General features: G+C 43.1%; 1 protein-coding gene across 1 annotated transcript in view; it reads left to right on the top strand.

The window, feature by feature from the left end:
- Positions 1-14,241, top strand: part of LOC126455015 (lachesin-like) — a 1,274,520-nt gene that overhangs the window by 423,740 nt on the left and 836,539 nt on the right. The window lies entirely within an intron of this gene.

Below are 14,241 nucleotides of genomic sequence, written 5' to 3'. Positions count from 1 at the left end.
ACTGGCCGTACACCACTGGTGATCGTCGAGGGGACACTGAATAGTGCACGGTACATCCAAACCGTCATCGAACCCATCGTTCTACCATTCCTAGACCGGCAAGGGAACTTGCTGTTCCAACAGGACAATGCACGTCCGCATGTATCCCGTGCCACCCAACGTGCTCTAGAAGGTGTAAGTCAAGTACCCTGGCCAGCAAGATCTCCGGATCTGTCCCCCATTGAGCATGTTTGGAACTGGATGAAGCGTCGTCTCACGCGGTCTGCACGTCCAGCACGAACGCTGGTCCAACTGAGGCGCCAGGTGGAAATGGCATGGCAAGCCGTCCCACAGGACCACATCCAGCATCTCTACGATCGTCTCCATGGGAGAATAGCAGCCTGTATTGCTGCGAAAGGTGGATATACACTGTACCAGTGCCGACATTGTGCATGCTCTGTTGCCTGTGTCTATGTGCCTGTGGTTCTGTCAGTGTGATCATGTGATGTATCTGACCCCAGCAATGTGTCAATAAAGTTTCCCCTTCCTGGGACAATGAATTCACTGTGTTCTTATTTCAATTTCCAGGAGTGTATTTACACAAGTATACGCATGAACTACGTCAAGAATCTATGTGCATCCTATCTTCTGTCAAGCTCTGTCGAGAAACGTCTTACTGGAAAAAGAAAGAAAAAGCGACAATTTTTCAGGTGCAAACTTGTAGATCAACTTCCTCCAGTGTCTGAACCGCTATAGTATATTCGAGAGGTTTAGTGAGTGTCAGAAGTGTAATTTAAGCCAAGTTGATGGTCCCAACTTACTTCGATCTTCCTCATCTATTTTAGGAGACTATGTGAAGGCGACACAGAAAAAAAAGTTAATTTAGGAAACAAAGAAATTGCCTCAGACTGCAATTAAATGCTATTTATTTTATTACACCAGGATCGATTTCGAAGATTCTAGCCTTATCCTTAGATGTACGTGATACATATACATTGAATCGATTTGCAGTATGTCAATCTGAACACCATATCTTGCTGACATCACTTATCCTGCAATAGCGAACACTCTCGAACCAGAGGTCTACAGTAACAAACACAAAGAGTGAGTCCTAACGGCTGGTTGCAAAATAGTACACTGAAAGGCTAGAAATCGTTTGTGGACCAGCATTTGCAGAACACTGTCTTAACACCGGTCATCCCATGCAATATAAGAACACGGAGATTCTGGCATGCGCATCCTGCTACTGGGATAATGTTATTAAGGAAGCAGTTAAAACTCAGAGACGGAGTTAGCGCTGCCTCGCCCCTTGTTCAGTAATTTTCACTGGCGGTAACTTGTGACGTCTGTCACCTCTGGTTGTGTGGTGGCTTTAGTGTTTACATTTTGCTTATGTGAGTGTGTGTTATCTTCCTTGAACTTCTCTGCAAAGCGATGTTTCAAATACTCTAGCACAACGCTTACTTGCTGCAGTTTTGTCTTGAAAATGACGGGGTGGTCACTTGTCGAACAAGACGATCGTGTGAAACCCAGATCGCGCTATTCGTCCACGAGACTCAAGAGAGCCATAGACACGGGTTCCCAGGTAGATGCTGTGTTTCTTGACTTCCGCAAGGCGCTCGATACAGTTCCCCACAGTCGTTTAATGAACTAAGTTAGAGCATATGGACTATCAGACCAATTGTGTGATTGGATTGAAGAGTTCCTAGATAACAGAACGCAGCATGTCATTATCAATGGAAGAGTGTTTTCAGGTGTGCCGCAGGGGAGTGTCGTAGGTCCGTTGCTGTTCACAGTATACATAAATGATCTTGAGGAAACATCGGAAGTTCACTGAGGTTTTTTGCGGATGATGATTTAGTGCATGGAGAGGTTGTAACAATGGAAAATTGTACTGAAATGCAGGAGGATATGCAGCGAATTGACGCATGGTGCAGGGAATGGCAATTGAATCTCAATGTAGACAAGTGTAATGTGCTGCGAATACATAGAAAGAAAGATCCATTATCATTTAGCTACAATATAGCAGGTCAGCAACTGGAAGCAGTTAACTCCATACATTATCTGGAAGTAGGCATTTGCAGTGATTTGAAATGGAATGATCATATAAAGTTGATCGGCGGTAAAGCAGATGCCAGACTGAGATTCATTGAAAGACTCCTAAGGAAATGCGATCCGAAAACAAAGGAAGTAGGCTACAGTACACGTGTTCGCCAACTGCTTGAATATTGCTCACCAGTGTGGGATCCGTATCAGATAGGGTTGATAGAAGAGATAGAGAAGATCCAACGGAGATAAGCGCGCTTCGTAACAATATCATTTAGTAATCGCGAAAGCGTTACGGAGATGATAGATAAAGTCCAGTGGAAGACTCTGCAGGAGAGACGCTCAGTAGCTCAGTATGGGCTTTTGTTGAAGTTTCGAGAACATACCTTCACCGAGGAGTCAAGCAGTATATTGCTCCCTCCTACGTATGTCTCGCGAAGAGACCATGAGGATAAAATCAGAGAGATTAGAGCCCACACAGGGGCATACCGACAATCCTTCTTTCCACGAACAATACGAGACTGGAATAGAAGGGAGAACCGATAGAGGTACTCAAGGTACCCTCCGCCACACACCGTCGGGTGGCTTGCGGAGTGTGGATGTAGATGTAGATGTAGAAATATCGGGGGTTTCTGACGACCTCACCCGGCTGCATGCCCGTAAGTTGTTTGAACATTGTGTAGGAGGGGAGAAGCTCAGGTTTCAAGTGGTGAGTAGTTTGCAGCCTGATGGTAGCTTTTAGGTCTGACGGCATTTAGACAACTGCATGGCATTCTTGCTGCATATTCAGTAATTCAGCTGCTCATTTACTACGTAGGTATGATTGAATCTTAATTCAGCCCCCTCTCCCCTCCCCACTGTAGAACTCCACTGCGGAACACGTAGTAGTCAGCAACACGACCGCTAGACTACGGAGAGAAGTTCAATTTCAATTGATTAGCGAGTAATGCAAAGAATGATGTGCTCTTCCTCACTGAATTGAAAGACTCCTATTTTTACTAACCTGTGAGTAGCTCACGGGTGTCCATAAACACAAACAAATCACATTTACGTTGCATGTAAACCTATTCTTTCAACAGCCGGCCGCGGTGGTCTCGCGGTTCTAGGCGCGCAGTCCGGAACCGCGCGACTGCTACGGTCGCAGGTTCGAATCCTGCCTCGGGCATGGATGTGTGTGATGTCCTTACTTTAGTCAGGTTTAAGTCGTTCTAAGTTCTAGGGGACTGATGACCTAAGATGTTAAGTCCCATAGTGCTCAGAGCCATTTGAACCATAAAAATGCAGTAAATAAAGCAGGCAAAAACGAATACAAACGTCTCAAAATGGCTAAGTAGGGATGGCTAGAGGACAAATGTAAGGATATAGAGGCTTATCTCACTAGCGGTAAGATAGATACAGCCTACAGGAAAATTAAAGAGACCTTTGGAGAAAAGAGAACAACTTGTATGAATATGAGCTCAGATGGAAACCTAGTTCTAAGCAAAGAAGGGAAAGCAGAAAGGTGGAAGGAGTGTGTAGAGGGTCTATACAAGGGAGAGGTACTTGAAGGCAATATTATGGAAATGGAAGAGGATGTAGATGAAGATGAAATGGGAGATATGACACTGCGTGGAGAGTTTGACAGAGCACTGAAAGACCTATGTCGAAACAAGGCCCCGGGACTAGACAACATTCCATTAGAACTACTGACAGCCTTCGGTGAGCCAGTCCTGACAAAACTCTACCATCTGGTGAGCAAAATGTATGAGAGAGTTGAAATACCCTAAGACTTCAAGAGGAATATAATAATTCCAATCCCAAAGAAAGCAGGTGTTGACAGATGTGAAAATTACCGAACTATCAGTTTAATAAGTCACGACTGCAAAATAATAATGCGAATTCTTTAGAGACGAATGGAAAAACTGGTAGAAGCCGACCCCGGTGAAGATCAGTTTGGATTCCGTAGAAATACTGGAACACGTGAGGCAATACTGACACTAAGACTTATCTTGGAAGCTAGATTAAGAAAAGGCAAACCTACGTTTCTAGCATTTGTAGACGGGAGAAAGCTTTTGACAATGTTGACTGGAATATGCTCTTTCAGATTCTTAAGGTGTCAGGGGTAAAATACAGGCACTGAAAGGCTATTTACAATTTGTACAGAAACAAGATGGCAGTTATCAGAGTCGAGGGACATGAAAGGGGAGCAGTGGTTGGAAAGGGAGTGAGACAGGGTTGTAGCCTCTCCCCGGTGTTATTCAGTCTGTATATTGAGCAAGCAATAAAGGAAACAAAAGAAAAATTCGGAGTAGGTATTAAAATCCATGGAGAAGAAATAAAAACTTTAAGGTTCGCCGATGATATTGTAATTCTGTCAGAGACACAAAAGGCCTTGGAAGAGCAGTTGAACGGAATAGACAGTGTCTTGAATGGAGAATATAAGATGAACATCAACAAAAGCAAAACGAGGATAATGGAATGTAGTCGACTTAACTCGGTTGATGCTGAGGGAATTAGATTAGGGAATGAGACACTTTAAGTAGTAAAGGAGTTTTGCTATTTGGGGAGCAAAATAACTGACGATGGTCGAAGTAGAGAGGATATAAAATATAGACTGGCAATGGTAAGGAAAGCGTTTCTGAAAAAGAGAAATTTGTTAACATCGAGTATAGATTTATGTGTCAGGAAGTCTTTTCTGAAAGTATTTGTATGGAGTGTAGCCATGTACGGAAGTGAAACATGGACGATAAATAGTTTGGACAAGAAGAGAATAGAAGCTTTCTAAATGTGGTGCTACAGAAGAATGCTGAAGATCAGATGGGTAGATCACATAAGTAATGAGGAGGTATTGAATAGAATTGGGGAGGAGTTTGTGGCAGAACCTGACTAGAAGAAGGGATCGTTTGATGGGAAATATTCTGAGGCATCAAGGGATCGCCAATTTATTATTGGAGGGCAGCGTGGAGGGTAGAAATCGTAGAGGGAGACCAAGAGATGAATACACTAAGCAGATTAAGAAGGATGTAGGCTGCAGTACGTACTGGGAGATGAAGCAGCTTGCACAGGATAGATTAGCATGGAGAGCTGCATCAAACTAGTCTCAGGACTGAAGACTACAACAACAACATGTATAAAACGGTTTCGAAGATGCTGTAAATATTAAGAAAGTCTTCTCTGACTTCTGTCCGCGTCAGGGGGTCAGAAAACCATAGGCTTTCGACCGAACTCTCCTCGGCCGTCGTCAAGGATGTGAGGTAACGGGCGAGTCATCGCGCCCTGAAATTATTCGAACTTTGGAGGAAGCAGTGACCGCAAGGGCCGCTAGGCGGGCGCACGGCGCTCGGCGGGCGGACCAAGTGGTGCCAGACGCTGGCCGAAGCAAGAAGGGTCCAGGGGCAGCGTGGCTGGGACTTCCATGTTGACACTTTGACGAGGACAGTGCTTTGTGTCGATGAAGGAGATTTCTACGCCGGGAGTGCCAAAGACGGCGGACTTTGTGAAACCTTAATGGCAAACATTTCACAGTTCGTGAACTGGTCCTGCACGACCTTTCCAGTAACCGGGATAAGCAACTCTGAGATACTCTCTCTTGTCTTCCTACTGAAATGTGCAGGGCCACCGTCAAAAAAGCAACATTAGTCGATATGCACGGGAACACGACACTCCAAAAGCTTTTACTGGCCCATGACGTAATGTCTACCAACAATGAGTTGCATCACGACAAGAAAATAAATCAGTTTTAGACATAACTTTGTGTAACCTTTAATTCTTATTTTGATCCTTTCATTACATGCACAAAGTATGTACAGTTACTTTTGAATCACCCGGTATAGCTGCGTCCGCTTCAACCTCGCGATGGGCGGGTCCCAGGCTGTACTGAGCAGCAAACCGCCGTACTTGTTGATGGTATTTTCAGATGTGCTATTCCGAAATCCCTTCGTCCTCATAATGACAGGTGTATCGTCGCATAGAATTCAATGTCGATTTTCCTTCACAAGCCTCATGAACTATCGTGTTTCCCATAAGGGGCCAATATTTCGATCAGTCCAAGGGCGTGGCGATGGGAAGTCCGTTAGCTCCATCCATACCTAACCTTTTAAGGAGAAATTTGAAGACATCGTTTTGGACATTTCTCCAGATAAGCCCAGTTGCTTTTATCGTTATGTCAACGACACATTTGTCGCCTCGCACCGCGGACGTGAAAAATTTGGAGAATTTTTAGAACACCTGGACGGCATTCACGACCAGATTAGATTTACGATAGAAGTAGAGACAGACGGTGAACTGTCCTTCCTTGACGTCCTCGGTCGCCGGAAAACCAATGTACACCTCAGTGACAGTGGTGTACAGGAAACCTACATACACACACACACACACACACACACACACACACACACACACACACACACAGTCGTCTCAGTCCCTGAAAATTTGGTACAAAAAGTAAGCCATCTCTGAAAAGCCTTTCGGAAAAGCAGCTGCAATTACCGCCAGTATGACAGTCTATTTCTGACGAGACACGCAAGAAAAACTCTACCGAAGCAGAGAACAAGAAACTTGCGCTTTTGCCTTTCTGTGGCACAGTGTCGGAAAAGATTAGCCGACTCCTGAAGAGAGACAACATTTCATCAGTGCTAAGGCTGCCAGCAAAAATGCGGCAGCTTATGAGGCCTACGACGGACTATATATGGCTCAGAACGCCTGGAGTATACAAAATACTATTTTGGCCAAAGATACGCACTGTGGACCAACGCCGAATGGAACACGAGTGGGGATTAGGCCTTCGCTATCCTGAAAAATAAGCCATGGCAGAACACGCTTTAGAAAATTGACACAGAATTCTATTCGGTGAAACATCTGTCATTATGAGGGCAAAAGGATTTTGGAATAGCGTCATAAAAGAAGCAACAGAAATTAAAAAAATGTCTGAAAACATCAACAACAAGTGCGGTGCTTTGCAGCTCAGACTGAAGCGGGCGCGACGTCCGCGGGACGAAAACATTACAAGTGACGTCACAGCCATCAGCGTGGCTATATAACTGCGAAGCCATGACGACACGGCTGCCATTTACCACTTGACAACGGTCGAGGAGGGCTCGGTCGAAAGCTCGTTGGTTTTTAACCACCTGACGCGACTGGAAGAATTATTAGTTCATATCGCCGATTTTATTAGTTCATGTCGCCGTGTGAGAATGTATTCATACATGATGTAAATATATTTTAATATTTAGCCTCTATTCAGTGAATGTTTAATAATTATGATGATATACACACTCTTTAGACACGTTACTGAGTCTGTGAAGAGTGCAAGAAAATAAGACATGGGGACAAAGTATGTTCTACTCTGTAATGTGTTTTTCTTTCCATGTATAAATTTTGTGAAATTTTGTTGTTTGATAAGAGGAATCGCTATAAAATTTTTATAAGACATAAAAACGCGTCGGAATTATTTACTAATTTTTTTCAGTCTTTGTGACAGAAGAGTAAACTGAAAATCTGAAAGTAGGCATCCAGGACTACGCATTAGGGTAGCCTTTATTCACTATAAATGGCGAGGAATGTACACATGAGGGAAATGGCTCTGACAGTCAGCGCAGGTAGAAATTGGTCATCGAAGCTGGCCTGGTTAGAAACTGAAATTAGAAGGGCAAGCACTAACAAATCTTTTACACTACAACATTAACGCTTAACCTTTCGTTCCACCTTTCTCAAGTAGGGTAATAATAACAAAAACGTGTAGCTCAGTGGCTTGGTGAAAGTGTTTCAACAGGAGTGCATGTGATTCAAGAGCACGTCCTGCGTGTCCTCGAATCTCCCCGAGTAACACTACGAGGGAAAGAGGACCTACAGTTTAAAGTGGGAACAGGACCACCTGTAGTTTCTGATGACTCTTCATAGCACTGAGAGTTCAAGGCTAGGTTAAATGAAGACTGAAGTATACGTCTACATCTACATGGTTACTCTGCAATTGACACTGAAGTGTCTGGCAGAGTGTTCACCGAACCATTTTCATACTACTTCTCTACCATTCCACTCTCAAATGACGCGTGAGAAAAAGGAACACCTAAATCTTTCCGGTCGACCTCTGATTTCTCTTATGTTATTATGATGATCATTTCTCCCTACGTAGAGGGGTGTCACCAAAATATTTTCGCATTCGGAAGAGAAAGTTGGTGATTGAAATTTCGTAAATAGATCTCGCCGCATAGAAAACCGCCTATGTTTCAGTGACGGCCATCCCAACTCGCGTATCATATCAGTGACACTCTCACCCCTATTGCACGATAACACGAAACGAGCTGCCCTTCTTTGCCCTTTTTCGATGTCCTCCGTCAACCCTACCTGGTAAGGATCCCACACCACGCAGAAATATTCCAGCAGAGGACGGACAAGTATAATATAGGCTGTCTCTTCAGTGGGTTTGTCGCATCTTCTAAGTGTTCTGCGAACAAAGTTTTGTCTTTGTTTCGCCTTCCCCACAATATTATGTATGTGGTCTTTCGAATTTAAGTTGCTCGTAATTGTAATTCCTAGGTGTTTACTCGAATTGATAGTCCTTAGATTTGTGCGATTTATTGTATACCCAAAATTTATCGGATTTCTTTTAGTACTCATGTGGATGACCTCGCACTTTTCTTTGTTTAGTGCCAATTGCCACTTTTCGCACCATACAGAAATTCTCTCTAGATCATTTTGTAATTGGAATTCATCGTCTGATGATTTTACTAGACGGTATATTACAGCGTCATATGCAAACAATCTAAGGGGGCTCCTCAATTTATCACCTAGATCATTTATGTAAATCAGTAACAGCAGAGGGCCTATGACACTACCTTGCGGAATGCCAGATATCACTTCTGTTCTGCTCGATGATTTACCGTCCATCACTACGAACTGTGACCTCTCTGAGAGGAAATCACGAATCCAGACACACAACTGAGACGATACTCCATATGCACGAAATTTGATTAATAATCGCTTGTGAGGTACGGTATCAAAAACCTTCTGGAAATCTAGGAATATGGAATCGATCTGAGATCCCTTGTCGACAGCACTCATTACTTCATGGTAAGGCCTCGCGGGAGTAGCCGATCGGTCTTAGGCGCTGCAGTCATGGACTGTGCGGATGGTCCCGGCGGAGGTTCGAGTCCTCCCTCGGGCATGGGTGTTTGTGTTTATCCTTAGGATAATTTAGGTTAAGTAGCGTGCAAGCTTAGGGACTGCTGGCCTTAGCAGTTAAGTCCCATAAGATTTCACACGCGTTTGAACATTTTTTTCATGTGAAGAAAGAACTATTTGTGTTGCACAAGAAAGATATTTTCTGAATCCGTGTTGGTTATGTATCAATAAGTCATTTTCTTCAAGGTGATTCATAATGTTCGAGTACAGTATTTGTTCCAAAATCCTACTGTAAGTTGAGGTCAGTGATATGGATCTGTAATTGAATGGTTTACTCCTATTTCCTTCCTTGAATATTGGTATGACCTGTGCTACTTTCCAGTCTTTAGGAACAGACCTTTCGTCAAGTGAGCGGTTTTATATGATTGCTAAGAAAGGCGCTATTGTGTCTGCATGCTCTGAAAGGAACCTGATTGGTATACCATCTGGACCGGAAGACTTGCCTTTCTTAAGTGTTTTGAGTTGTTTCGCAACACCTAAGATATCTACTTTTTTGTCACTCATGCTAACAGCTGTTCTGGTTTCGAATTCTGGAATATTTACTTCGTCTTCTTTCGTGGTAGTCTGACCTCGATTCGAACCTGCAGCCTTTCAGTTTGCAGACAAGCACGTTACCAGTAGTCCGGCGTAGTGTAGTAGTCGAGGAAATATTAATTATTTCTTTCCCAGTCGAGGAAGTCAAGTTTGGTATTTGTGGCTCATAGTTCTTTTATCCCAGGTAATATTTCGTGCCCGCTTTAGACAGGAATTATTATGTGTTGAGAAAGGAAGGGCACGAGCGGAGTCGGTGACGGAAGCGGTGGGTCTGAGTGCCTCCCAGTCTGTTCCATGACCTAGCGTCGTCGGAGCAGTGAGCCTCGAGGCAGCCACCTCCTAATCATCCCGGAGTACTGCTGAGCAGTCGTCTGCCAGACGTCTAACACGTGCAGGTAATGGGCTGTTAGCGCCTGCCGCTTTCTCAGCCGCACTCACTGCGGACTTCCACAGTAGCGCCTGCCCTGCTGACGCGTTATCTCCGACAGCAGTCGCGGCCCTGCCGTCCCGTCTCGTCTTTGCTGCAAATGGAGCCGCTGCCGGCGGAGGTGTGGACTGGGTCCTGCGGCAGCCGTTATTGGGACGACGCAACGGCTCTCCGAATTAACACCGGCGTCTCCCGTTCCCAGAAGGAGCGAGAAAAGTCTTTTTGCTGCACCTAAAATGCTCAAAAGCACTGACAACACCACAACGTATACCCGAACCGCTCAACCTACATCTGATGACGGTAACATTAGTGCTTTTTTTGAAAGCAGTCATGTCGTGCCTGAATAATATCTTCTCCACAAATACTTACCAAGCAGAGTGCTTCTGAAGGAATGATCAGTAGTTCAGGAGACAGAAACGTTCATCTGAACCAAAAAAGACATTCAGATGTACACTCTCTATTTCAAACTCCTCACATGATAAACGCTTGTAAACGCCAACTCGATTCAAAACCTGGACAGAATAGGAAATAAAAGACGCGCTCTCCGACGCTAAATCTGGTGTAGATTAGCCTTGTGTCAACTTGCCCAGTGCTACGGTGTTATACCAGTCTCAAGTCTATATGACACGTGCCTTGATAGTTGTCGGTAAACAATGAATCGGACAACGACAAATTTTACAGAGATTGTTTGTGTGGCCTATTTAATATATGAAATAAAGCAACCCTGCCTAGTTGTCAGGATAAAATAAGATGGGGAACACTCCAGAAGGTAAATTGGTCACATATTTAATTGGTGTAATGACTTATATCGACTTATAGCTAAGTTACTACTGATATTATCCGGTATTATTGGCTACAAAATTTTCGCTGTTGGGCTCCAATTTTGTAAATGGCTCTCCTACTACCTTAATAGTACAGTTAACGAGTTCAAATTTATTTGCATGCACATATTTGCATGTTTTTAGTGAAGGGTCATTTGTCTATTGTGCAGCAGTGCCACACAGCAAAAGTGAGGCCCTTAGTATTGCAATTATCTCAAAAACTATTATCAGCACAGAAAAGGTAATAAGGGTTGTCGATAGAATTCTTAGGGAGCTATTCGGAATTGCAATCACATTTTTCTTCGCAAGCAGGCAAATAGTTTTTTTTACAAGATAAAAATTTCCGTGAGTTATATTTGTTTCGTGAAATGTTGCAGAACTATTAAAGTTTAGTACAGAGAACTTCAGAACTAAATCGTATTCGTTAAGAACTCTGAAAAAACTGTGTATTTCTCGAAAGTCGGGTGCCAACTTCAGCGGACTTACAATAGTCAGCGGTAATGTCCTATATCAACATCGGGTCACATAGTTTTGATGCAGTGATATGCCATGATTGAAGCTTGTCCGTTGCTGATTGGTCGATTATCTGAAGATGTGGAATTTCGGAATAAGGATACTCGGCCCACCGGGAAGATTTTAGTCGCAGGTATTCCTTAGAGATAACGGTGAATGTATTCCATCGGCTTCTGGCATCTTTAGAGTCATTCATCTCTGAAGTCCAGAAAATGACAACTGGAGAAGATAGACTCATTTGGAGGTAAAAGATCTGCTTCTCGAACCATTTCAAAGTGGACAACCCGACAGCGACCCTTCTGAAAGCAGCGATGAAGCGATGAATATGTGATTCCCATTGAAAAATATAAAATATCGAATAAAACATTTCAGTACTGCAATTTACACTTCTGATTCGTTATCAGTGACCTCACGATACTTTATATCCGATGGTTTAGTCGAATCCCTTAAATATGTAATTTCTGATTCGCGAAATTGAATCTGCCATTTTGAATTTTGCAATTTAGACCGGTTTCTGAAGCAGTGACCTATAGAAACTCAAAAGAAAACACTTTTGTAGACTTTTGTATCCATTTTTCTATTATGTCTAGGTTTTGAAGCGAGTTGGCCCACTGTGCGTCGGTAATGAATTCAAGAGAAGACGACTGAGTAGCTTTGAGAGATGAAAACAAGGCAACAGAGGCTCAAATAGGAAAAAGATAAGGCCAGAAGAAATTCTTGAATAGCAAACAATACACTGAGAATATGAAATGGCAAAGCAGATATGGGTAGAGGGCAAATGCAACACTCCAGATGCATCCATGACTAAGGAACAGATAGATACCGCCTGCAGGAGAACTGGAGACCTTTGGATAAAAAAGTGTCTGTATGAATATGAAGAGCTAAGCAACAGGCAAGCAGCAAGTCAGTACTAGAAAAAGAAGGAAAATCTGAAAGGTGGAACGAGTATAGGGAAAACCGAGACAAAAGAAATAAATTTCAAGGTCCTATTATAGAAATGGATGAGGAAGTGAATGAAGATGAGCTAGGAGATAGGATACTTCGACAGGACTCAACGTTCATGGATAGATGATATTCTCTGAGAATTACAATCTCTGATCCCTGCAGAGAGGGGGGAGACGACGGAGGCAGCCATGATAAAACCATTCCGCTTGGTAAAAGAAAACATGGTCCGTAATCGTGCTGTTAGCTAATTTCGACAGTAAGTTATTATCAAGTACATGTGTGATATTATGTGTTACATATTTTAATTATGAAATTATTTTACTTTACACCACAGACCATGTTTTCTTTTATCAAGTATTTAAAGGCTGAGGATCCACACAGAAACAAAATTTTATCCCACTTGGTGCCCAAGATATATGAGAATGGATAAATACTCTTACACTTCAAAAATGATGTAATAATTTCTATTCAGGAAAACGAAACAGGTACTGACAGACGTTGATATTACCTAACAATCAGTCCAATAAATCATAACTGCAAAATCCTGACTCCTATTATTTACAGCAGAATTGAAAAAGTGACAGAAATCATCAATGGAGAAGATCAATTTGAGTTCCGGAGAAATTACGAGGCAGTACTGATCCAATGACTTATCTTAGAACAAGGGTTGAAGAAACGCAAATATGTATTTCCAGGTTATAGATTTAGAGAAAGCTTTTGACATTACTGACTGGAGCACACTCCTGGTAATTCTGACAGGAACACACATACAATTAAGAGAGTGATATAATTATCTACAACTCATAGAAATCTGTAGTTGGGGAAGGAGTTACACAGAGAAGGAATGTAGTGTGTGTTCTGTAAAAGACTCAACATCTGGCTGTCGACCTTGACTCTGAACCACCCACTCACCCACACATCCCTCCATCCTTCCCCTCCTCCGCTATTCCCCTTTCCCCTCTCCCATCACCCCTTCCCTACTTTCTGCATCCAATCCCGCATTCCTAAGCCACTCCCCTTCTCTCCCCTTGCCTCCCCTTTCCTGAGATACACTCCAGTTTAGTAAAAAGCCAGTCACAGAGCTTCTAAACCAACATACATATTTATATACTAAGATGGTATCTGTTCTTTCGGACATGTCCGAAAGAACAGATACCATCGGTTACCATGCAGCTCGTTAGAAGGAAATTACAATGAAATGAACACCCTTAGCTGCTTACAGGTGTTGACATACGTCAACGGGGACAGATGAAAATGTGTGCCCCGACCGGGACACGAACCCAGGATCTCCTGCTTACATAGCAGACGCTCTATCCATCTGAGCACGGGTTCGTGTCCCGGTCAGGGCACACATTTTCATCTGTCCCCGTTGACGTATGTCAACGCCTGTAAGCAGCTAAGGGTGTTCATTTCATTGTAAATACATATTTAGCTTTCTCAACCACTGCTTTGTACTTTACTGCTTCCTAAAGCAAACCCCTTTTTGGGAAGTAGACCAACGAGACTGGTTCTGAGTCATTTGTGTTACACACATTTCTAGCTCCCAATCAGGACACAGTAATTTAGTGCCATAAAAATGAAACTACCTTTGAGAGAGCTTGCTGTGATAAGGATGAGCTGAACATTCCTGTTCAGTGGTGTTGGCAATTGCGTCCTCCCACACAACGGCCATGGTGTAGCAACGGTGATATATTTCCAGTAGGAAAAAATATTCTGCTTTTTCCTATTAAAAGTACTGAACAGTCGTTTATCAACATTATTTAACAGACATTCCGGGTAATCATCAGTCCTTTGATGACAAGCGATTTACATCTTTCT

This window comes from Schistocerca serialis, chromosome 1 (assembly GCF_023864345.2).
Source record: "Schistocerca serialis cubense isolate TAMUIC-IGC-003099 chromosome 1, iqSchSeri2.2, whole genome shotgun sequence".
Taxonomy (NCBI): domain Eukaryota; kingdom Metazoa; phylum Arthropoda; class Insecta; order Orthoptera; family Acrididae; genus Schistocerca; species Schistocerca serialis.
This window is presented reverse-complemented; position numbering and strand designations above follow the sequence as displayed.